Source organism: Equus quagga, chromosome 18 (genome assembly GCF_021613505.1).
Source record: "Equus quagga isolate Etosha38 chromosome 18, UCLA_HA_Equagga_1.0, whole genome shotgun sequence".
Taxonomy (NCBI): domain Eukaryota; kingdom Metazoa; phylum Chordata; class Mammalia; order Perissodactyla; family Equidae; genus Equus; species Equus quagga.
This window is the reverse complement of record NC_060284.1, coordinates 50005352-50031307: the sequence shown is the minus strand read 5'-3', so window position 1 is coordinate 50031307 and position 25956 is coordinate 50005352. Positions and strand designations below refer to the sequence as shown.

Here is a 25956-nt window from a genome sequence, read left to right as displayed (position 1 = left end):
CCACGGACCCCGACCCCTCCATGGCTTTTCTGTAGCATCTGCCATTTTGATTCTATGTAGAAAACCAAACCACACACATTCCACCAACGTAACCTCTCCTCTGAATGGTGCTCCAATTCCCCAAGAACCTCAGCAATCACTGGCATTATCTCGGTTCTGTTACTTTAGACCTTATAGCTTTAGGCAAGTTAGTCGAGCCTTGGTCTCTTCACTGGTCTAATGGATGTAATAAGAATATCTATCTCATAAGTTAGGGAAATGAACTGAAAAATAGCTGAAATAAAATACATTAAGTGTCTAGAAAAGTGCCTAGTGTATAAAAAACATTCAGTAAATATCATCTATTATTATTAGCTACTCTTATGATCTTAATAAATCCTGTCAAATATTTCAAAAGGTCTCTGCAGCTTTCTCTTACTTTACTTTTATAATTTTACCATCCCAGTTTAAGTGGAAAATCGTCTTCCTTTAAACTCATCGTTAAAAACAAATGTACTTTTCTTGACTTCCCAGTTTCCTATTCTAACCAATTAATATGTCCGTACACTCCTTAGAAGCATTTAACTTACTGTGAATACTAAGCAGAGACCAGGAAAAAACAAATCCAACAGAAGAGGCCGGAGGAAAAGAGGCCAGGTGAAATACAAATACAGATCCAACAAGTTTAATTTAGTTGATGAACATTTGTCTGGCACTTACTATGTACTGGCATCATGCTCGCTTCTAGAGACTAGAAAAGGATGAGCAAGAAGTGTTTCTGCCCTGGAAGAGCTTAGAGTCAGGGTGGATATTCTGAGACTGGAGGGTCAGGGAAGCTATCCTAAAAAAAGAAAATGGCACCTGCACTGAAACTTGAAGGATGAGCAGGCTTTAACTAGGTAAAGGATAGGAGAGAAAAGGTATTCTAGGCAGACGGAGCAGTTGGAACAAAGACTCGGAAGTATGAAACAGCTTTGAATTGCAAGCAATTCAGAATTAATGGAGTAAAAAGCATGGCATGGAGACTACTGGGAGATAAAAGTGGATTTACAGCTTATCTAGAGAAGACAGAATTGCACTCTGTGCCCACCTACATAGGAGGAGCTCGTGGTTCCAGTCCCACGACCACCAAACTTTCACCAGCTGAGCTCCCCAACCTAGAAAGTAGTCACTATTTTAGGTCACAAAAACAACGAGTATTTTCAGGCCCACGTTATGAGACATTGGGTAAGTTCCTTTGTTACTCTTTCTGGTTTTATTTCATCAGCTGTAAATTGGGGTAATAACCATGCCTTCTTCACAGGGTTGTCGTGAGCATTAAATGAGATAATACCGCACACACTTGGAACAGTACCTGACACAAAGAAAGTGATCAACATGCGCTAGCTAGTATCATCCACGTGCTGCTATAGTCTCCGTCACCCCAGAGATGCTGGGGAGGCGAGGTGTGATCATTGAGACAGCATATAAGAAGAAGTTTTTCTTAACACATGGCCACGGCATGTCAAAATCTTTCTGACCAATAACCTGTCAGGATGTATGATCATGGTGCATGAACTCTGACTCTGAAAAAGTCACAATTTCTATGAGCCCTGGCAATGACTTTTCTGACAAAAAGGTGTGTCACAGCCTTGTGGTTATTTATTTATACTTACCACATAGGGGAGAGAGTTTTAAATATCTCTCACTGAGCTTTTCTCTGTGTCCTGGCTGGGTTTCTGTCAGTGGCTCCCAGCAATGAGAAGTCAGGCCTAATCTGCGATATTAGACCTGATGCTAAGAGAAAAGGATCCAGAACTCCACACCTGAAAGACTGCTGACCTCTGCTTGTTGCCCAGTTCAGCCTATTGTCTTCTCTCTCCCCACCACAGCATCCGACATTCAGTCCATCAGTGGAGGTGGCACCCCTCACTTCTATGTTCCAAACCACCTCCCAACCAAAGGAGCATGCAGGCAGATTGACTTTCAGACAGCACCCACGCAGCCCCGGGGAGTGCTGCAGCTCTGCTCGCCCTTTCTGCGCTGCAGCAGATGCCAAAGGTGAAAAAAGAGGAAGAAGCTGGGGTGTTCCCACCCCTCTTCCCGCCGCCAGCACCACCGCTGTTCAGAGGTTTAGTCTTCAAAAGCCACTTAATATTCCTGCAAACTCTGTGTCTTTTTTTTTTTAAACAGTATCCATGACAACTCTGAGCAAAAACCCAAGAGGAGCCTGTTTAGTTCTCAGGCATGTGTTCTATGGAGCATATTCTTTGTCCATGGGAATGTCTGGTAGGATGTGCATTAGGTCCTAGTGAAATATTTCTATTTACAAATTGAGGGAAGACAGGGTAAACCGACGTCAACACTGCTTTGTTAATCCTTTTTTAAAAATGGAATATTGTAATTTTGTGTCAAAAGCTATCAATTTAAGAATAAAAGAAACCCACATATCTCAGGGTTTATTTACACAGTACTCATGTGTGGCCTGATTCCTGGATAACCCCCAGGGGGCACCAGAGAGCTGTTTCCTTTTTTAGTACACAGGGGGCTAAGAAATCCTGGGTGCACTTTCCAGGCCATATAAAACACAGTAGATGAGTTCTATTGTACAAGATGTCCTGGGATCAATCCAGGGCACAGGGAGCTAGGGATCTATATGACATGATCAGTAATTTGGCTCTTGGCCATACCCAAAGATAAACATACCAAGACACAGAGCTCTTCAGGAATTGAATCAGGAGTTTTGAGCAGCAATGCCAGATTCTCATTGAGATGGAAATGGTGTGGCTGAGCCACCTCATACTGCAGACAGTACCCAGATATCTGGAGTGGTCCAACCCAGCCACAGAGAATATAATGCCAGCCAACTGGGCTCACTACAGTCCAGCTACAGATTTTCAAGGTGTCATTTAAACTTCCTGAATCTATCTAAGAAGTAAACCAGGGGTAAAAGGGGTAAGACAGATTTATTGGTACAGGCAATTGTCCATGACCCACAGCCCTCAGCACATAGCTAAGACTGCATATGCTTATTGGGACACAAGCTCTTAAAAGAGACACCATTATGATAAGAATGCCCCTAATCCAGACTAAGCCATGGGTCATAGTTTTATAAGACACCCCTATCCCATGGTACTGCTTCTAATTGGGATAACAATTATCCACCCACGTGACTTACCTTCTCAAAGTCTCGAAGAGCCTGGGTCTGCACCTGAGGGGGCTTTTCAAATGCTCTCAAGGAAGGTGTCTGCCCAAAGGGGACCTTCTCACCACTTCTCCAGGTCTGCGACTGCGCTGGAGGGCCTCGATCTTTAGTGTCGCTAAGAAAAGCTGCCAGTGAAACAGAACAACCAAAAATTTTATATAATGGTGCATTATGATCATTCCAACGTGCACAGTCTAGCAGAATTTGGCTTCTGAAAAATGCAAACCAATTCTAGGCCACATAGAAACAGTTCACCTGAAGGAGCCTGTGGTAGATCATATTAATAATGGTGTTCAGTGAAACACACTAGTTTATGTCCACACCCCTCTGTAATTTGATGTTCCTGCTTCTCCATCAAGAAGTAGAGTCTATTTCTCCACCCCTTGAATCTGGGTTGGCCTAGTGACTTGCTTTCAATAAGAGAATATAAGGAAAATGTCACAGTATGAGTTCCAGAGACTAGGCCTTGAAAGGCCTTGCATTTCTATTCTCGCCTTTAGAACCCTTAGACCACCAGGCTGTGAGACAGCCCAGTCTACCCTCCTAGAGGAGGAAAGGCCAAGTGCAGGGGGCAGATGTCCCAGCTGACAGCCAGTCACCAATTTCCAGACACTTGAGTAAAGCTTTCTCGGACCCTCAGCCCCAGGCAAGCTGTCAGAGGATTGCAGCTAGTTGAGTGATCCCAAGTGAGACCAGGAGAAGAAATGCCCAGTTTGCCAACACACAGGATTGTGAGAAATAATGGACCATTGTGTTTTAAGCCCTGGGTGCACAAACTTTTTCTTCAAGGGTCAGATAATAAATATTTTAGGTTTTTAGGCCATATCATCTCTATCACAACTGCTCAACCCTCTCCTTGTAGCACAAAGCAGACACTAAAATATGTAAATGAGCATGACTATGCTGCAACAAAACTTTAATTATAAGAATTGGCATTTGGCCCTTGGGCTGCAGTTTGCTGACCTCGTTTTAAGCCACTAAGTGTTACAGCGGTTCATCATGTGACTAAAGATAACAGAAATAGCCTCTTTTTTTTTTTTTTAAATCAAGTTACTAGCTAAAAAGTATTTCTAAAAATCTCTCTATAGAGAATCTCTCAGGTTATCATTTAGAAATAATAACCATTATTGTGACAACCAACATCTTAGCAGGCTTTCCAGGTTACAAAATAGTTTCACATGAAACATTTCATTTATAAAGTTATTGTAACCAGGGAAACAGACTGATGTGATTATTAAAACTATTTTACTAACAAGTAAATAAAGGTTCAGAAGTTTGCGTGTCCAAGACTACATTGTTAAAGAGTGACAGAACCAATTCTATGTTCTTTCCACTCAACCTTCCTAAGGGTATGCTAACGCTATGTTATTTTAGCAGCAAAGGGGATTGTAACAGGCCCAAGAGTCAGGGGAAAACAGGCAAAGGGGCAGAGACAGGACCATTCCACTGATCAAAGGAAGCACTGCCCCAGAGAAGCTAGCACAGGCTAAGCTGCTACTTAAGCCTCTGCGCGCCTTTGAGAAGAAACATTGTGAAAGAGGAAAACATCAGAGCTTTCTCAAGCATAGTACACAGAGGACCTCAAACTGAGGTGGGCTCAAGTTTGTAGACACAGGTAGAGAATACAGAAGAACACATCTTTTCTTGGCTGACAGAGGAAACAATGAGCCTTTTTTTTTTTTTTTGAAAGATTTTATTTTTTATTTTTCCTTCTCCCCAAAGCCCCTCAGTACATAGTTGTATATTTTAGTTGTGAGTCCTTCTAGTTGTGCCATGTGGGATGCCACCTCAGCATGGCTTGATGAGTGGGGCTAGGTCTGTGCCCAGGATCCAAACTGGTGAAACCCTGGCCGCTGAAACGGAGTGCGCGAACTCAACCACTCGGCCACAGGGCCGGCCCCAAAAACCTACTTCTAATGGCTTTGTATTGCCCCTGCTTACTTTACCAGCTCCTTGTCCCACCTCTGGCTTCCCAACTAAACCCTGAGCACGCTGGCTACTGGCTTTCTTCTTTAGTTCCTTGAATATATCATGCCTCCTCCTCTTCAGAGCCTGAAGGTAGGAAGAAGCACGGTGTTCACAATGAGCCTTTCTTACTGAACAATTCTTTTTTAAGTCAGAAAGAATGACAGCCATTACAATACTTAGCTCTGTAGACAATGTCAGTGCAAGTGAGAGCAAAATGGGCTCTGGGTGACTCTGTGCCTCATGGAGGAAGAGTTAGACAGACCTGGACATAAGGGCAAAGGAGATCCTAAGGAGCCAAGAGACAAAAAGTCATCATAGGCTCTTTTTCTGTCCTTTCCTTTCCTTTGTTTTTTTTCATTTTTCTTTTCTCTTTCCTTCCTTTCAATTCCTCCCTCCTTTGTATATTCTTGTCTCTTTTGTTGAAAATTAATTGACTATATATGCATGGGCGCCAAAACAAAGGCAACAGAAGCAAAAGAAAAGGGATGACACCAAACTAAAAAGCTTCTGCTCAGCAAAGGAAACCATCAACAGAATGAAAAGACAACCTAGGGCATGGGAGATAGCATCCTCCTGCTCTCCCTCCTGCCCTCTTTCTTTCTGTAAACTCGCCAGAAGGAGCACAGGGGACAATCCTCAGATACTTTATTCAACTGCTCAGCATTTTTTTAAATGCTCAGAAAAAAGCATTTTCTACTTAAAAAAAAAAATGAAAGGAAAGAAGGAAGAGGAGGAAGACAAAAAGGATCAGGAAGATGATGGTGAAAAGAAAGATGAAGACGACAATGAAGGAGAAAATAATGATGATAAATAGGGTGGTTCCAGTGCAGCTTTTTTCTTGTCTAAAAATAGTTAACTCCCATTACATTATTGATTTAAAAGAAAAAAAATGAAATGTAAGGCCATATAGATTGTTTTTAAACTGGACACTGTATAGTGTCTTTTCATTTTTGTAAAATTAGCATGCTATCAAGTGTGTCCTTAGAGAGCCCTGTCCTTAATGGTATTTTCAACAGCCGCTAACTTTGCCTGGCGGAGCATAGGGGCTTAAAGTAGCACAGAAATTTAAAGTAGGTTTTATCGGTGCACAGCACAAATTACTTATAGATGGAAGTGGTATTTTTTCCATCTTCAACTGTCTTTGATTCAGCTTGTACAAAATGGTTGTTGTTCTGTTCATTGTATAACACTCTGTGATTGCAAAATAATAATAATAATAATAATAGTAATAATAATGTTGTACCTGTTTTGTTGATATTCTGATTATTTCTAAGTAAATGCAAATGTTTTAATTAAGAGAAATTAGAAAGAATTCTGTCTTCTACATTTAGATGAAATTAAATAGGCTATTAAAAGGAAGAAAATGTGATGAAACAGAATGACAATACATTACAGTTAGATTAGTGGCATATGATGGGAAGAGAAGAGACTATGAAGCTTGCATATGAATCCTGACCACTAGCTAATTGTGGGAATTTAGGCAAATCTCTTAATTTTGCTGAGCTTCATTGCCTCTGTAAAAATGGGAATAATTGGCCAGCCCTGGTGGCCTCATAGTTAAATTCAGTGCACTCCACTTCAGTGGCCCGGGTTTAGCTCCTAGGTGCTGACCTATACTGCTCTGTTAGTGGCCATGCTGTGCTGGCAGCTCACATACTGAAAAATAGAGGAAGATTGGCACGGATGTTAGCTCAGGGCGAATCTTCCTCAGCAAAAAATAATAATAATAAAAATTTTTTAAAAAGTAAAAACGGGGGGCTGGCCCCGTGGCCGAGTGGTTAAGTTCATGCGCTCCGCTGCAGGCGGCCCAGTGTTTCGTTGGTTCAAATCCTGGGCGTGGACATGGCACTGCTCATCAAACCACGCTGAGGCAGCGTCCCACATGCCACAACTAGAAGGACCCACAATGAAGAATATACAACTATGTACCAGGGGGCTTTGGGGAGAAAAAGGAAAAATAAAAAAATCTTTAAAAAAAAAAAAAGTAAAAATGGGAATAATAATACTTCTCTCACAGAGCTTTTATATGGATTAAACAAAACAATAAATGAAATGCCCACCCTAATATCTTGCCTGTAGTAGCCATTTTGTCTATTCCTTTTCCATTTTTGCCCTAGTCCTTTGATCTGACCTCAAAATGGAGGATCCTGATGCTCAAAATGAGTATGGTAGGCCCTTGGGATTTGTAGATTTAATATACACCATTACCAATGCTAATTTTAAGGGACTCTGAAGTCTTTAACACATTCAAATTAAAAATTTTTTTCTACATTGTGCATATGAACCATCTGCGCTTCAAGGCTGGTATGAAAAAGGTAAACCACTTAGCAAATGAAGTAAAACCCTTCAGTGATTAAAAGTTTTTGTGAAAAATGTTCCCCCAAAGAGAACTGTCTTCACTTTGGTTTTGTCATTCAGGTAGATCCCTGGCTAATGTTAGTGTGGTAACGGTATAATATTATTACGAATACATTAATAATAATAATATTTACTGGGTGCTTATTCCCTGAAAAGTTCTGTACTAAGAGCTTTTCTCACTTAATCTCACTTATACGGGTGACACTTAATTACCCATTTTAATGGTACATTTAAGAGTAGAGATTTCATTTTAATAGTAGAATCTATTTTAATCATTTTACAAGTGACTTTAATCTTACAACTACAGAACTGTTAAAAGTATGAAGAGTTCACACAAGTATTTCAGTTTTATGATTTACTGCACTGTGCTGAGAAGGTGGGGAATTATATGCTACACTAGTATGTGCAAATTTGGAAATTGACAAAAAGTCTGAGGATATTGCCGTGATGAATTTAAGGGGTCCATAATTCAAGCGAATACGATCGGCAGGAAACCGAGTATCTAGCAAGGAAAGGCCCACGGCCTCCTTACCTGCTGCATGACTTGTTCTGGGTACCATCTCCTCATCATCATCTGCAAAATAATCTCTGTGGAGAGAAACACATTGTTGATTAATGAGATAGCACCCCACACAGTCCCCAATCCCTGAGGTGGCAAGACACCTATGTTCTGTTTTCATTTCTTTCTCCACAAGAATTCATTAAGCTCCTGCTCTGTAGCAGGGACAGTGGTAAGTGCTGGAGATACAAAGACACACCCCACAGGAAGGGTTCCTATCCTCAATAAGTACATGTAGAGACAGCTATTGAACAAATAATTCCTGAGATGCAGAGAACATCAACCAGATGAAAAATGGAAACAGAAGAATATTCCATCATGAGGGAACAGCAAAGACCCTGAGTTGGGAAGGAACTTGAGCTGTCAGAGGAAGAGAGAGACCCAATGTTTCAACAAGACCATGCAGGGCTATGGGATGAGTAGGATAGTGAGTTTTATGTGAAGGACAATGAGAAACCACTGAAGAATTTTAAATGAGAAAATGAATGGTAAATGACCAGATTTAATTTCAGATATGTCATTCTGCCTGCTGAGTGAGACTGTGGAGGGAACAAAAGTGGATGGAGAGAGCAAGAAGTTGTGATGGTTTTCACTGAAGGAAAAGATAGTAGAGATGAAGCAAAAAAATTCAAGGTATGTTTAGGAAGTAGACCTGACACGGAAAATAGACAAAGGCTATTAATGGAAATGTTTAAAACACTACATTTCAGTAGCAATAGGTGTATCTGTCAAGCACAGTGAAGACCACCATCCCTAGCACAGAAGGAGAAAAAAACTCAAAATGTACTCAACAAATACTCATCAAGAACCTACTGTGTTTTTATTTTTATTTATTTATTGTTTTTTGAGGAAGATTAGCCCTGAGCTAACATCCATGCCCATCTTCCTCTATTTTATATGTGGGACTCCTGCCACAGCATGGCTTGATAAGCAGTGCAAAGGTCTGCACCCGGGATCCAAACCAGTGAACCCCGGGCCACCAAAGTGGAACATGTGAACTTAACCACTGCACCACCCGGCTGGCCCCACACCTAGTGTGTTTTTAGACACTGTTTTAAACTATAGGAATGTCGCAATGAACAAAACAGACACCAGTGCCTGCACTCATGGATCTTACATTATAGTAAGGGGAAAGAAGTAAGTAAAATGTATAATGGTAACTGGGGACAGGCACTATAAAAATTAAAGTAGGGAACAGGATGGGGAGTGCCTAAGGTGTGGGGAGGAAGAGGCGATTGCAATTTTCAGTAGGCAAGTATTTTCTGAAAAGCAGTGAGGGTAGCCATTGGGTATCTGGGGAGAGTCTTCTAAGCAGAAAATATCGAACGCAAAGGCCCTTAGGAGTGAGCTTGCCAGCGCGTTCCTGGAGCAGCAAGGAGGCCAGTGGGGCTGGCAGTGAGCCCGTGACGAGTAGTAGGAGGTGAAGTCAGGGAAGTAGTGGGAAGGCTGGGCAGGGGGCAGACTGTAACAAGCCTTGCGGGACATCGAGAGGCATTTAGTCACTGAAATCTTGTGAGTCAAAAAGAGAGATGAACTGAGTGACGACTCTTTTAAAAGGGCTGGCTGCTGTTTTGACAACAGACTGTCAGGGTGGAGAAGGCAAAAACAGATGATTGCAATAAACCTACAGAGAGATGCTTTCAACATTTAGCTTATTCCTTAAATCCTGGAGTACTCCTAGTTAGTTGTTCCAAAAATAATTCTGTAGAGAGAGATTTAGAGGGCTTCTCCTTTTAAAAGCCAGAAGACATTCACAGGAAGGTGGAGGAGAGCCTGGCATTTATTTAGAAATTGTTGATGTTCTTGCTTTTCTGCCTCAGGGCTGGATCTTGGCATGAATCTTCACTTTGTTAAGTTCCAGATGGACATGAAAGTACCAGACAGGGCACATTGGACTACATACACCACCTGGCAATTCTTTCTTATTCAAAAGCAGATCACCAGCTTGTGGCTTGTTGTTCTTCCAGGTCTCTTTCCCTTCTCCACTTGTCATTAAAAATTCTCTCTGAGAGTTAACAATGAAAGAGATGAATGTACTGCTTATGGATTCCCCTTGCTGAGATAAAGTAGGGGAAAGATGTTGAAACGATCAGCCAGAACAATGTCTTGAAAAATTTGTGGGGAAAAAACTCACACTTAGCTGCTGCTATTCACACATTGGATGGATTCCCTTATGCTCAGTCCACAGACCTAACTAACTGTGCATCTGCCGTCAGGAGCAGGGTCATTCCTCAGGCCAAATTCAGCCCATCCAACATGTTTCATTTGGTCAATACAAGGTTGACCCATTTCTAATGCCTCTTGGAAAATGAATGGGTCTAGCAACACTGGGCCTGTCTTTCCACATGGGGGATAACCTGCCGCCTTTAAACAGAACAGACGTGTTCTACAGCTTGCCACAGTCCCTGTCACTCCCTATCCTTGTAGTCCCAGCTCATGCACTCATTTATGGTACTTTCCTGGCTCCTTATAGGTCTCTGAGGCTGTGACCCTGGTATAGATCAAGTGCAGATTTCATTTCTGCTTTCTGATACAGTCTTGAGTAAACTATTGGCTACAGCACATAAATAATTAATTTGTGATGATAAGCTACTAACTGGCTTATAAGTCACTTTTACTTCTCTGAGGTTTAGTTTCCTCAAATATTTGTAAAAGAAGTACATGAATTTCTAAGGGTCCTTGCAGTAATTATGCAATTCTATTCTAATAGATGCTTAACCATAAAACCCATTTTAATACTTTCCAAAGATCCAGGGAACTTTCCAGACTTGATCGCATTCAATCCTCTTTGCTCAGAAGATTCCACATTCTAATCAGGAGCAGGTTATAGCAAGGCGAGGCATGGTCCCACGAGACACCTCACCTTCTCCCCCCGACCCACACCCGCTCTGAGCCAGCTGCTTACCCTGTATGAATCAATAACTGGAAGGGTAGTGAGGCCACTTTGGATGGGTACTGAGTTAATGGGCTTATTGTAGTCTCAGGAGATTTTTTAAAAATCACTTTAACTCTATTAACAGCTCAAATTCCCTCTCTTATTGCCAGAGAGTGGGGCTCACTCAGCTGCTCCAAAAGGTTGGTGAGGAATTTGATGCTCCCCTAGGGAAGGGGCTCATAGTGAAGAAACACAGGGTATATGTCTAAGGGATTGCAATTTGTGACAACATCTGATAAAGCGAAGTGCAAAGAGAATTGAGGTATGTTAGAGACAGACTCCAAGCCTGGCCACACGCACACACACAAAGAAACAGTAATAGATGTTGGTAAATTCTTCCATATTACCCTAGTCCAGAAAAAAACTTGGATGTCTTTGTCCTGGTTTCTCAAATTCAAATGTTTCTTGATATTTTTTTTTTTTGCGTCTGTGAGGAAGATTGGCCCTGAGCTAACACCTGTGCCAATCTTCCTCTATTTTGTACGTGGGTCATTGCCATAGCATGGCTTGGTGAGTGGTGTAGGTCCTCACCCAGGATCTGAACCTGCAAACCCAGGCCACTGAAGGGGAGCACGCCAAACTTAACCAATACGCCAGTGGGCCAACCCCATAGTTTTTTTCTTTTAACATTAGTCCATGAATGACTGATGCTCAGGTAGCATGTGGTTCACCAAGGCACTTACAGCTCTCCTGCATAGATGCACATATATAATCTTTCCTCCAAGACACTTTTACCTTAAATATTGCTTTTCCTGTTTAAGTGAACTATACTCATCCTTTTTCTCCCTAACTCATCAATCTGTCAATACTGATACCAATTCTGCTAAAAGTAGATTTACTAATTTTTGCCCAGACACTCTCCTGCTTAATTTGAAGAATGAAGCATTTTGCAAGTACAATCCATCCACCCCCCAGCTGTTCACTCATTTAATTTCTGCATGGTATATTACCCACTTTTTTTTATTTGCTGATAAGTAGCTATGAAGATACTAGACTCAAACAATACATCAACATTCAACATCCCATATTACTAGCTTTTCCTAAAGTTTTCCAGGGTGATTAGGTTGAGAATGATCAGAACATAATTGCTCCTCTCAAAGCCATCTGCTACACTCTGATACTAGGATGCTGTCCAACTGTGCTCTGATGATATCTTCCAGTAATTCTCTAAATATGGTAGCTTCAACTATGTCAGGAATATCCAAGGCACTCAGTTTTGCTTTGCCAAAAAATGGCCATTGATACAGTTCCTTTCCAGGATTTGAGCGGCTTACGGGTCTCACTAGTCTAGACTCTCCTAACATTGTGGGGAGGGGTGGGAACTTGGGTCCTTCTTCCTTAGCAAAGGGTAACACTATGATGGAGCCTACAAAGAGAGATTTTCTATAAGGCAGCCATAGACTGCTCTTTGCAAACTGCATATTTGGTGTTATCGCTTTGTATTTTGGCCTATTTAATCTGTGGACTAAGAAGAGCAATGGACTGTGTTAACGGACCACATTATTCACGAGCAATGGCAAGATGACAATCGTACGACTTCACATCACAGAACAAGTTGTGCAGCAAGTCTTTGGACAGTATGAGATATTAGTATACCAGGTCCAAAGTCACCCCCAGACTATGTCTAAGGAAACAGAAATAGGCCTGTCTAGGCCCCATTGCTTTCTTCTCCTCAGTCTCCCCTAGTAAGATAATTAACCCAGGGCTATTTCTTCCCATATGAGTGTCCAAACTCCCAAAGAGGGTGGGTATTTTTTCAGGCCCCTCCCCAGGGCAGTCACATACACTTGGGGTTTTCCAGCACCACATAGTCTGGCCCCCCTACTTCGTCACTCACCATCACCCTGGTTTAGCTTCTCTAAGCCTGGGGACAAAGGCCATCTTCCAGAGGCATTTTCTATCTTCCAAACTTCTTTTTATAAGGTTTCCTTATTATAAACAGAAATTCAGAAGGAGGAAAAACAATCTGCTATAGCAGTACTTAGAGCAAAATCTAGGCCTTGATTCCTATTTCTAGGGTTTTTCACTCCATTTCATAAACATTTATTGAGCAGTTGTTTATATGGCAAGCACTGGAAATACAAAGGTGAAAAAGAAATAGACCCTGTCACCAAGGTACTCAGAGTCTACTGGGGGAGGCAGACAGGACTCAAAGAGAGAATTATTAGAATAATGAGATTTAAAACAGATTTCAGAACATAAATGAGATAGAAATTAATTTTGTCCTGATTAGAGGGAGTCTAGGAAATCTATAGAAAACAGAGAACATTGAACGTAGGCCTTGAAGGATGGATGTGAATACATGACGAAACATGGCATAGGCCCCAAAGTAGGAAAATGAAAGGTGTATTCAGGGCTTTCCTTTTGTTCCCTCCACCTGAGTCAGCATGAACTGCTCCTCAGGACCCCCTTCAAACTTCCTTTTTACCTTCCCCTCTCTTCAAGCCTTCCTCCCCAAAATCCAACCCACACACAGGATTATTAAGGGGCGTCAACAGGGAAAACATTTCTCCATTTGCACATCCCTCCTCAAACCCTGTAGCTTTATCTAACTCTCAGAACCCCCAAAGATGATTTAAAATAATCAAAACTGTCAGCAAGAAAGGATAAGGACTAAGATTTGCACTGCAGTAAAAAATGCCCCGGTGGCCTAGTAGTTAGGTTCACACCCTCCGCTTCGGTGGCCGGGGTTCAGATCCCAGGTGTGGATCTCCACACTGCTTATCAAGCCATGCTGTGGCAGGCATCCCATAAAGTAGAGGAAGATGGGCACGGATGTTAGCTCAGGGCCAATCTTCCTAAGCAAAAAAGAGGAGAATTGGTGGCAGACGTTAGCTCAGGGCCAACTTTCCTCCAACAACAACAACAAAATGCCTACTGATCAGAATAGGAGAGAATCTGGAGAAGTGAAAAGGCTGGAGGTTTAGGATGGTAGAAAATACAAGTGAATATCATTTTTTTTTTTTTTGCTATTTTTATACTAAATGGTTAATTCCCATTTAAAAAAAAAACTGGGCAGCATATTTTGATCTAATTTACATTGTTCTTCTATTTAATGCCCCCAATAAAAGATGTAAGGCAATAGGTTCAGTGTGGCCTTCTCAACAGCGGGGCTATTGGTATGACAGGAAGATTGCTGACGTTTGCTGTTTATTGGGGTGTCCCCAGTATTAGGCACTGAACCAAACACACATTCTGTTCTAATTCCCATATTCTTAAATCTTTTATTTTTCTGAGGAAGATTAGCCCTGAGCTAACATCTGCCACCAATCCTCCTCTTTTTGCTGAGGAAGACTGGCGCTGAGCTAACATCCGTGCCCATCTTCCTTTACTTTATATGTGGGACACCTGCCACAGCATGGCTAGATAAGCAGTGTGTAGGTCCACACCCAGGATCCAAACTGTCGAACCCCGGGCCGCTGAAGCAGGTTGTGTGAACTTAATCGCTGCACCATTGAGCCGGCCCCCAATATTCTTAAAGCTTTTTTGACATGAGTTGCTAGATTCTAGTTCAAATGAAAGAAATGTTCCTAATGTTCAAAGATCTGCTTTTCACATTTTTGATTTATATCCACATTCAGCCCTTGCAGATATAAAAGGGCTAGAAAGAGGAGGAGAACTGTGGCCTTTCTTTAATGCGTCAAGCTCTGGCTCTGAGAAGCTTTAAATGGTGGGTTTCACAAAGAGTGCCAACTTAGAAAGAAAGACATCTACAGGTAGCAGTCTCTGGCTTGACTATGCATAACTTTACAGTTAAACATGTTTTTTACACTGGAATTTTCCTCAACACTAATCTTGCATTAAATGACCACCATCATTACTGTGGCCAACCAGCACAATTCACCACCAATGCGGCCACCACAATTCATTGAGTGCCTGATATACTTTCCTGAATCTCATTCAGTTTTCACAAAATCTGTAAAGTAAGTACTGTCACCCTTATTTTACAGATGAGGAAGCAAGAGGCCTAGAAGGATGAAGCAATCTGCCCAAGATCGTACAGCTAGTTGGTGTCAAGCCTGAACTGGAAAATTGTATCTGTCTGACTCCAAACCTTTACTCTGCCCAATATGCCCTATTTCTACCCACACATCTACCAGGAGCCTCCTTTGTACCTGCTTTGACTCCAGGGAAATGACCCCTGAGAAAGTGAGGTGCAAGGAAGGGCGGGCAGCGCTGCTGTGGGAAAGGGATGACATTTAGAGTCAAATCCAGACACAAACTCATTTCTTGGAACACCACTTCATCCCCGATGGACACCGCTCACACTTGAGTATTTGAATACAGGTATAACAGGTATTTAATGAATTAAAATCCTAAAAGGGAAGTGGCAAATATGACTTTTTATATAGGTCCTCTCTTGAAGAGTGGGTCATGCATTATTTTATACTTCCCTCTCTCTATCCAAATTCCCCCAAATATTCACGACTTCCCTGAACCCCTTCTCTGATAATGCTTGGCATTGCCCCTAAGGGACAAAGGGAATGAACTGACTGGGTGGAGAGGTGATGGAGATAGACTCAATCAAAATGGGAAAGGCCCTTAGTGAACAAGCCCTGAGACTTCGCCTTTTCAGATCTCTTTTTCTCTTGCCAAGAGAGACACTGAGCCTATCTTCCATGTTCCAAATATTGCCAAATACCCCCCATTTGGCACCAGAATTGCAAAAACACATATTCAAATGCAAATAGGATAGAAGTCACAGATGCAGAGCACAAGACTATTACATAATAAATACAGTGAGATTATAATTTTTCTCCTCTCAAGACCTATCATTATAACCTCTGCAAGCTAGGATGCTTAACTGGCAAAGCCTCTCAGAACAGAGAGAGCTTCACTTGTGCGTCTCCCTCTGCCCACGAAGTGTGGGCTTACTTGGCACCGATGCAGTAACATCCACTTTCTCCAGTACAGGCTGCAATTACACCCTTCACTCAACACAGTCTATTCACTGAGCATGGCCACAGCCCACTGGAACGCTGGGAGGTAGTTTTCTGGAGTGCTAAGTCCTCAGTTGCTACAGGGAACTGCAAGCATCATTGTGCACCTGCAACACCTCCTCTGAGTTTTATGACTTCTTTTGCTCTCACCCTGAGTCTTTGTCCTAAAGGGGACTAACATTATTTTTCTTGCTGCTATCTATCAACGTTCAGAGAAACCACTTAATACTGTAAAAAGGTAAAGGCGGTTCAAGTAACTTTTTCCCTCACTTTGCCCTATGAGGTTATCAGACATCTAACTATCTCATAAATTCTCCTCCCTGTCCCCTGAATCAGCCCAGACACTGATACCACTCTTTCAAGAGGGACATGAAAATAACCCGCCTGGATTCAGTCACATCACTCGGGGATGGTATATGGTGTCTCCCCTCACTTCTAAAACTTAGCTTGAGCTTTTTACTTTTGGTCCTGGCAATACATTCTGTAGTTCTCAGTTTTCATTAACAACCACTATTCACCAGGCGCTGGGGTATGCCAAGGCAGTTGGCTCAGTCTATCTCATAGCCCCAGACCAAGCAAGCCTCAAGAGAGGGATGATTTCTTCCCATTCCCACCTACCTTTTTATTCACGTAATCTCTTAGTATTTATTTTCTTTATAATGCTTATTTTTAATAATTTTAAAAGAATTATGTGCTCCTTCTAGAAATTTCAGAAAAAAGAAAAGTGTGTAGAGAAAAATAAAAATAATAAAAAATGCTACCACCTAAAGGCAACATTGATTGTATTTACTTTTAGTTGTTCGTCAGTCCATATGCTTGTGTGAATTCTACAAAATAGAAAAAACACTGAACATGCAATTTATTATCTTAATTTTATTTATGTTATTGAAATCAAAGGTTCTGAGGAATGCATTTTTACGGAAAGAGGAAGAGTCAGGAGAGGAGGCAAGTGAGAGGAGGAGGAGGAGGAAGAGGTCTTAACAACATTACAGACCTGCTCAAGATTAGAAAGAATGAATTTAGAGTCTTCCTTCGCAGTATGGTTTTGTAATGTACTAAATCAAGCTTATAGAATCCTAAAGGATAAAAAATTGACTGAGGGCTACCACGGGTTGGGGATTGTTAAGGCAGTAAGAGACTCTAAAGCAGGGCTGAGAACCATTCAAACAGCTGACCCTGAGGTCTAGGCTCAGTAGGCGGATGAATGAAGAGCAGATGGCCTGGGAGATATGAGAGAGTGGAGGAACTGGAGTAAACGATAAGGCAAACAATATTCAGAAAGAGTGAGGAGATGGAGGGCTTGACCTTGTGGTCAGGGAATATAATTTCAGAGTTAAGGATCCTAAGGATGGAGAATTTGGAGTGAAGATGAGTTACAAAGGATGGCTGTGCTTATAACGTACTGAAATGAGTCAAACTTAAGGAATTGTGAGGTCAAGGTGTAACGGTAGTGTATACTCATGCCTGGTGACCCCTCTAGAATGTCAGCACCTTGAAGGCAGGGTTTTTATATCATTCACTATCATGTATCCAGCATTTAAGAAGTCTAGATCATAATAGGAATTTTACACCTATTTCTTAAACAACAAATAAATACAATTTGAATGTATAATGGCATCCAGCTTTGATAATCTGCTGTATTCATTCAATAATAAGGAGATGCATACCAAAGAGATATTCACATGAGCCTTGCAGAAATGTCCTCTGGAAAGTTCTTAAGCGAGTATCTGCTAAGTGCTAGAAACAATATACGATGCTGCAGATTTACAGGCAAAAGATAGTCCTTTCTTCCAATAAACTTAGGATATGGAAAATACCAAGTAAACCAACTAGCTGCATGCTATAACAGAGAAGGCAGAGCGTGCTCTGGTTACAGAAAATATCCAGAGCTAGGTTCCAAAAATAATCCCCAAAGGAGGTAATGCTTAAACTAACCTCTGAAGGATAAACAAAATTGTCCTAGCAAAGGCAAGGCGAGGGGTGTGGGTGGGAACAACTGGTATATTAAGGCCCACTCATAATAATTTTAGCTCAGGTTGAGTAAAGCGACACTACAACCAGCTCCCTAGGTCTGCTGGCAATAATACTGCTCCTGTGGTGCCAATAATCTAGAAATTTCTAAGTAATACACAGAATAATCTTTCTAAAACTAACTCAGTTCCATGCTTTACAAGTTGTCACTTGGTAGACATAAACACAAATTTTTCCTGCTATAAAAACATATATTGACTTAGTTTTAAAGCACCATATAAGCAGTATTGTCCATAATCCCATAACAAAATACAGCATCTATTTTCTTTTTTATTCTTGCCTTGCAATAGACATCCTAATATATATACATAATTTTGATGTATTTTATATCCACTTTTATATCCACATTTTCTTATATTAAAATTTTCTGGAAACCATTTTAGGAGAAAGTTGCATATGGTCAGAGAGGTTAACAGTAACAGTGAAGCATTTCACCCTCGAGAGGGATACAAGCTCCGAATGTTGCTCCTGATTTCCCTCGTCTATCCCAGGAGACGCCACTTGATGTCAAGATGCCTCTGTTTCCCTTTCTGCAATATAGGGACTCAGGTCTTGAAAAAGATATTTAAATGGGATGAAATAGCCTCTATATTAATATGAGTTTCATAAGTCTAAACTCTAAGCAATTTGTAATGTATTTTCAAGAACTAGAAGCGTGTGACATAGTTATTCCACTTCTGAACAGCTAGCATTCCAAAATAATCCTATGGAAGAAGATGCTTTACATCCCTCGAAGTTTATCAAGGATTAACTATAACAGTTAAAAACTAGAAACCTAAAGCCCTCAGGATAGGGGAATGATTAAGTAAAGTCATATAATTACACAGGACAGGCTATTCCACATTACGAATAATGATATTCCACAATAGAAAATAAATATATTCTTAAATTGTGTGAAATGCTAGAAATTATTCAATTTTCTTTGTCAGTCAAAGCTTTCTGTATACCAGCAGTTGTTGCTTCCTTCTATGCCTTCTGCCTGGGCCATGATATGACACCAGCCTCAGGTTACCACCTTCCTAGTTGGCCTTGGAGAAGCCAAGGGAGAAAGAAGTTTCTGCAGAGTGGAGCAAGCATAAAAGGACTGAAGAGAATAAGACAGATTAAGGTAAAATGTATTCGAAATTATTAAAGTGCTATGAAAGTACAAGTCATTGTTATTATTATAATTATAAACAGTCTATGACTAATGAAGTTCTTCAGCCATGAGGAGAAAAAGAAAATTCAGATCATGCTTGTCTTGCTGACCACAGAACTCAGAAGATGTTCTGAGACAGAGGAAAACAAATCCTCAGTACATTTGAATGTTTTAAAATAGAATCAGATAGAGCCACCTTGGGTCATCATGACATCTCCTTTATTCTAGACTTTTTTCTAACTTTAAATGCTATTTGAATTTTTGCCAGAGACAACTTGTGGAATGTTCTGAGCCCAGTTTGGAATTTTATTTATAAAATAAGGTCAATTTCAATAGCAGTAGTGTCCCCGGGCATCCACTGAATGGATGGATGCTCCACACAGCCTTATGTAAATCATCTCTGAGCCACGCAGAATGGACAGGGCACTATGATGAAGTCAGCTAACTTATCCTTTCAGGGACCACTCAGCCCATTCCCAGTCTTCTCGTATTTTAAATCCAGCCTTAGCATGTAAGCTGGAAGAAGAGGGGAGGGAGGTCCAGTCTGACGTAGTATGTGAGAAATAAGCAAGTAGGGGTGACAGCACTGATTGAGATAAATTCCTCAAGCCAAAGACCAAGTATATGCCTACTTAAAAGTAGATCAGAATTGCAAAGACAGAGATTTCCCATCCCCAAATGCAGAAAATTAATTGCTAGAAGTGCCAAATGTTAAACAGGAAATTCAACATCCAAAGATGTTTCAATAATACAATTATGAAGACGAGCTGTTTCCTAATAAAAAGTGCTACATTGCAAAGCAGCAGCACCACGGTAAGCAAAGATATCAGAATCAGCCAGACCTCCATGCTCCAACACTGACCTAGTCTCTCCAGCCTCAGCTGCCACATCTATAAAATGGGGGGAAATGCCATCTCTGGTTGTAACTAAGCATTAGTAAACGGGACTACCTGTCAACTCACCGTGAATTCAAAGAGATAAATATCCCTGCTTCCTCTAGGCTAAGAGTTCATACTGAGCAGAATAAATGCAAATAAGCTATCAATGGGGATCTTTTAAATTCAATGTAACTATGGTAAATGGGCATCCTATCTTACTTGAAGGCTGCACTTTATGTGGGAGAGGAGAAACAAAATCAAAATTCTTGAATTTTGATACTTAAGAATAAACTTAACCAAAGAGGTGAAAGATCTGCACACTGAAAACTATAAGACATTGTTGAAAGAAATTGAAGAAGACACAAAGAAATGGAAAGATATTCCAGGCTCTTGGATTGGAAGAATTAACACAGTTAAAATGTCCATACTTCCTAAAGCAATCTACAGATTCAATGCAATCCCTATCAAAGTTCCAACAACATTTTTCACAGAAATAGAACAAAGAATCCTAAAATTTATATGGAAGAACAAAAGACTCCCAATAGCCAAAGGAATTCTAAGAAAAAAGAACAAAGCCAGAGGTATCACGCTCTGTGATTTCAAAAATACTACAAAAAAAATACTACAAAGCTAGTAACCAAAACAGCACAAACTGGTACTGGCACAAACACACACACACAGATCCAGGGAAGAGAATCAAGAGCCCAGAAATAAACCCACACATCTATGGACAGTTAATTTTCAACAAGAGAGCCAAGAATATAAAATGGAGAAAGGAAAGTCTCTTCAATAAATGTTGGGGAAAGTGGACAGCCACATGCAAAAGAATGAAAGTAGACCACTATCTTATGCCATACACAAAAATTAACTCAAAATGGATTAAAGACTTGAATGTAAGACCTGAAACCGTGAAAGTTCTAAAAGAAAACATAGGCAGTATGCTCTTTGACACTGCTCTTAGCAGCATATTTTCAAATATCATGTCTGACCGGGCAAGAGAAGAGGGTGAAAGGAATGATAGACATGTGTGTAGTGATGGATCGTAATTAGTCTTTGGATGGTAAACATGATGAAATCTATACAGACATCAAAATATAATGATGTACACCTGAAACTTATATAATGTTATAAACCAGTTACCACAATAAAAAAAATAAAATACAAAAATAAATCTTGAATTTTGAGACCAAATCACTATTTTTCTCGGATGTTACTTCCCTTTTCCAAATTTTCACAGCCACAGCAGGCAAATACAATTAATGCTTGCACTTTATTAAATCAAATTACAGGGTAATGTAAAACAAAACAGACTAGTTAATTTGCTTTCCTTTCCTAACCTTCAATCTTACAGGTAGCCTTTAATAGTTCAAGTTCACTTTTTCTTGGATTATTTGTTCAGGGAAGTTGTATAAGGTTCAAATATGATCCACCTGACTTTTATTCAGCTCTCCCATATGCTAGAAACAGGAACATTTCCACCTAAAAGGGGAAGAGAATTAGTAATGACTTTTCCAGCATTTAACAGTGTGGCAGACTAGGCCCTCCAAAGTAGTCCACATTCCTAATCTCCAGAACCCATGAATATATCACTTTACATGGCAAAAGGGACTTTCAGATGTGATTAAGGCTTCTGAGATGGGGAGATTATGCTGGATTATCAGGGTAGGCCCAATGTAATCACAAGGTCCTTGTAAGAGACACACAGGAGAGTGTGAATGAGAGGAGGAGATGAGATGAATGGACAGAGGCTGGAGTGATGCCATGAACCAAGGAATGTGGACAGCCTCTAGAAGCTGGAAAAGGCAAGAAATGGTGTCTCCCCTAGAGCCTCCAGGAGGAAAACAGTCCTGCTGACATCTTGATTTTAGCCTAGAAGACTGATTTCAGAATTCTGCCCTCCAGAACTGCAAGATAATAAATTTGTGTTTTTGTAAGCCACTAAGTTTATGGTTATTTGTTCCAGCAGCAAAAGAAAACTAATACAAACAGGGACTCTGAAACACCTACAACCACCTCAGGAGTTGCTCGTCCAGATGGGTGAATGCTAAAAATTTAGAGCACTAGATTGATACTAGACTTATGAGGTGGGCGAAACTACCCTCATCATCAAGTTCCTCATCATCTCCATGAACTTATTCCTTTGATAACTCTTACCCTATTCCTGGATATCAGTTTGATTAGTGACAAAACCAGCTGTTTGTAGGGCCAATGTATTCATGAGAAATTTGCTATTCCACCACGCTTTCCCCAAATGATTTAACTAGAGTCTGGCAACAGTCAGGCAAGAGTCCTGGGAAAAAACATTCCCACTGACTTGTGGTGGGGCAGATGATGCACAACTGGGAGTAGGGGATATTTAACTTTCAGAACTCAAATACTCTGTGCTTTGTCCTTTGTGAGTAGACTGAGCAAGATTGGGTATGGGGGCTCATGTGAAGAACCCCTCAGAAAGCGGCCTTTCCAGAGCTGCCAAGAATGAAACTTGGAATCACAAGAATCACAGTCTTAAACTTATTCATAAGCTTAAGAATAGTCAGAATCAGTAGCTGGCTTCAAAACCAACTAAGAAACTGAGTCACCTACCAAACTCAACTCAAATGAAGCAATTAAGAGCATAGGCTTTGGAATTAGATCGTTCCAGACTGTAGCTCTTCCGCAGCTATGTGTGTTACCTGGGCAAATTATTTAATCTCTCTAAAGTTTAATTTTCTTGACTTAAAAGTGAGTATAATAACATTTACCACATACCTCATAGGGTTGTGAGGATTAGGTGAAATAAAGTATGCAAAGGGATTAACACACAAACTAATAAATGCAAGCTTAATAAATAGTCATTTTACAGTTAATTTTTATTCTTTGAATCCCCCAAGTTGTGCTTCTCCACTGTGCTCCCGGAGCAGCCAGTGTGTTCATCTGCCTCAGCCTTTTTCTGTGAGAATTACAGGCAACGAGAAAGCAAAACCTCCAAAGGCAGAAACCTAGTCTCATTCATTGCTTTACCCTCAGCATTTAGCACAGTGCCTCGCCTGTATTGGGCTCTCCCATTTTAAATAAATGTTTGTGAACTGATCTGAGCCGTGAGTGAGGAAGTATCTGAGACATCAGTCACCGTATATGATTATAGGATTCTTCCATCTGTGACCCATTAGGTGGTGAAACAAATTGAGTCCCATCAGCATTTTATTTTTAAAGAAAAAGAATAAGGTGGAAAAGATCAGAGTAAAAAACACATGGTAAAGTTAAGTATTGTTACATGAAACTTTTGTTTCAGTTACATATGGGAGCATACTTGGTTGTAATGTAAATACATTTCTTATTGTGGGTAGCAGTAAAAAAAAAAGTGTGAACGTTCTAACTCTTCCACCTCACCAACATTTGGTATTTTCTGTCTTTTTCACTTCAGCCATCGAGATATGTATGAGTGGTATGGCATGTGGTTCTAATTTGCATTTCCCTGCTGACTAGTGATGGGGAGCACCTCTTCATTGTGTCTCAGCTGTTTGGCTATTCTCTTTATAACCACTTTAGAAAACTATTTGGCAGCATCTACTAAAGCTGAACATGCATTTCCTTTACCCAGCAATTCTCCTTCTATATATTTACCCAATAGAAATGTGTACATATGTTCACCACCAGGACATGCACAGGAATGCTCATAGCAACACTATTCATAACAGCCTCAAACTAGAAACTACCCAAATGTTCATTAACGATAGAATGGATACATTGATACATTTACACACAATAGAGTCCTGTATAGAAGCAAGAAGGAATGAACTACAATGACACACAACAACACGGAGGAATCGGACAACACAAGACTGAGTGAAAGAAGCCAGATACAAAAGAGTACACAGCGGATAATTTCACTTACATAAAGTCCAAAACCAGTAAAACTAATCTACAGCGTTAAAAGTTAGGATAAAGCTTATCTTTGAGGTCATGAGGGCTTCAGGGGCGCTGATTATGTTCTCTTTCTTGATCTGGATGCCCATTACATGAATATACTCAGTTTGTGAAATATAATTGAAGTATAAACGTACGACTTGAGATTTTTCTAAATTATTTCTGAATTTGTCTGAAATTGTTACGTGTAAATATAAAGTTCAAAAAAGTTAAAAAATAATACTTTGTATAAAAGTGTGAAAAAACACTGATAGAGAGCAAGAATCCCTGATACCCTCACTCTCGTTTCCCTCAGGTGGTCATCGAGCCTTTGCTTGATCAATTCCAGGCTCAGGAATCTATTTACTGCCCAGGTAGCCACTTGTTAGAAAGCTTTTCCCTTACACTGAGCCATCACTTGCCTTCTCACAACTTGCTCCAATCAGTTGTTCTGTCCTCCTAAGAGATTCCAGTCATCTCCTCTCTACCCCCAACTGCTCTTCAAACATTTGAAGGCAATTACCATCTCTGCTCCCTAAGTCTTCACTTCTCCAGACTAAAGGTCGCCAGGTCCTTTGGTCACCTCTAAAAGTATGGTTTTCAGTCCTTTCATGTCTCTTGACTGCGCTCCTTCACTCTTCTAGTCTAGTGATGCCCAGAAAGGAAGACAGTCCTCTAGGAGAGGCCCGAGGAGAGCAGAAAACAGCAAAAAATAGAATCATCACTTGTAAATCTAGACAGTATACTTTTATCAACATACTCTAAGCTTTAATCTTCCCTTTCTTTAAAATTCACAGTACACAGTTCACTCCTGTTGACCAATCAGCTAAACTCCCCCAAGTCTTTTCACAAGTACTGTGAAGCCCCAAATTTATCTCGTGCATTGGTGCAGTCTGCCCTCTCTTAGGACTCAGAACACTCATTTGGCCCAATTCTGCAAAGCTAAATCCTAGAGATGGAGGAGCATCTGCTCTGGAAACACCTCTGAATACAGTCTCTCCAACCACCCTCCCACTGAAAAACAAAAAGGAAGTCTTTGTCTCAAGACATCATCTCTTATCGTTGAGTGAGCTCCATTTTAAAGTATATTTGCGTGAAAGAGTGGGGGACTGAGAAAACACAATTTCATTGGGCATCTCCAAACTCTAACCTAAAAGCAGCCTCTCTCCCCGACCTGCACAAAGCCTGACAGTGAAGGGCACCCGGGTCCCTTTCTTTCTCCTTTCCTCTCCCAAAGTCAGCTCCAACTGGAGACTCTGGAGATGTGCATTGCTAGGCTCTACTCACTGAGTCCTTTGCCTTTGTGTGACTAGTGGAGGGTGAAGTTGGGAAGGAGAACGTGGCAGGGGGAGAAGGAAATCTGAAATTTTTCAAGGTCTCTGAAAATCGAAGGTATTTCTAAAGAAACACCCCTCGGAATCGCTCTCATCTGTGGAGCAAGGACAAGACAGAGAAGCATTTCTGCGAAAACTTCCAGGCAGCCTCACTGGGTATTTTTAACATCAGGAGAAGTGGAAGGAAGATTCATGAAGCAAGGAAAACACCAGAGAGCAGAACATGTGCAGTAGGACCAGGAGAAGTGGGCTGGGAATTTACGGAGAGCAAGGCGATAAAAAAGAGAAGCTGTCAAAGGCCCCTAGCGGCGAGGGACGACCTCTCCAGAAGGACGCAGGGGCAGGGGCGGGGACGGGACACCAAATCTGGAATGCGGGGAGAAAGCAGCAGCTCACCTACCTCGTCCACGTCTGCTCCATTTTCCAGGTGCTGTCGGTACTCACAGGGCGCTCCTCACCCGGGAGTGGAAGCAGCCTGGGAGAAGGGGAAGCCTTGCCCACGAATCTCCAGTGCAAAGTGTAGCAGCTTTTTGCTCCCCAGCTCCTCTTTCTGTGTGGGCGAAGAAAGAGCTCTACTCCCTGCTTTTTTGGAAAACCGATTTGACGTGGCCGAACCTCCAGCTAACGGTGCGATGGGCACAAGGGAGGGACTGTTCTCAGCAGGAAGCAGGACGTGGAGCGAGCGGCGCCCGGGGCTGTTTTGGGAGCTGGGGCCAGAGGCAGCCGGCGGAGCGCGCACACACTCCCAGGCTGAGACACGACTGGCT

The 25956-nt window shown here is 41.2% G+C and overlaps 1 long non-coding RNA gene across 1 annotated transcript; it reads right to left on the bottom strand.

The window, feature by feature from the left end:
• Nucleotides 1-3207: 3207 nt before the first annotated feature.
• LOC124229775 (uncharacterized) lies at nt 3208-25862 on the bottom strand. Its single transcript, XR_006885986.1, has 3 exons — nt 25590-25862; nt 8022-8077; nt 3208-3288 (listed from the first exon to the last, which is right to left on the bottom strand). It is a non-coding gene; the product is annotated as an uncharacterized LOC124229775 (long non-coding RNA).
• Between the last annotated feature and the right edge of the window lie 94 nt (nt 25863-25956).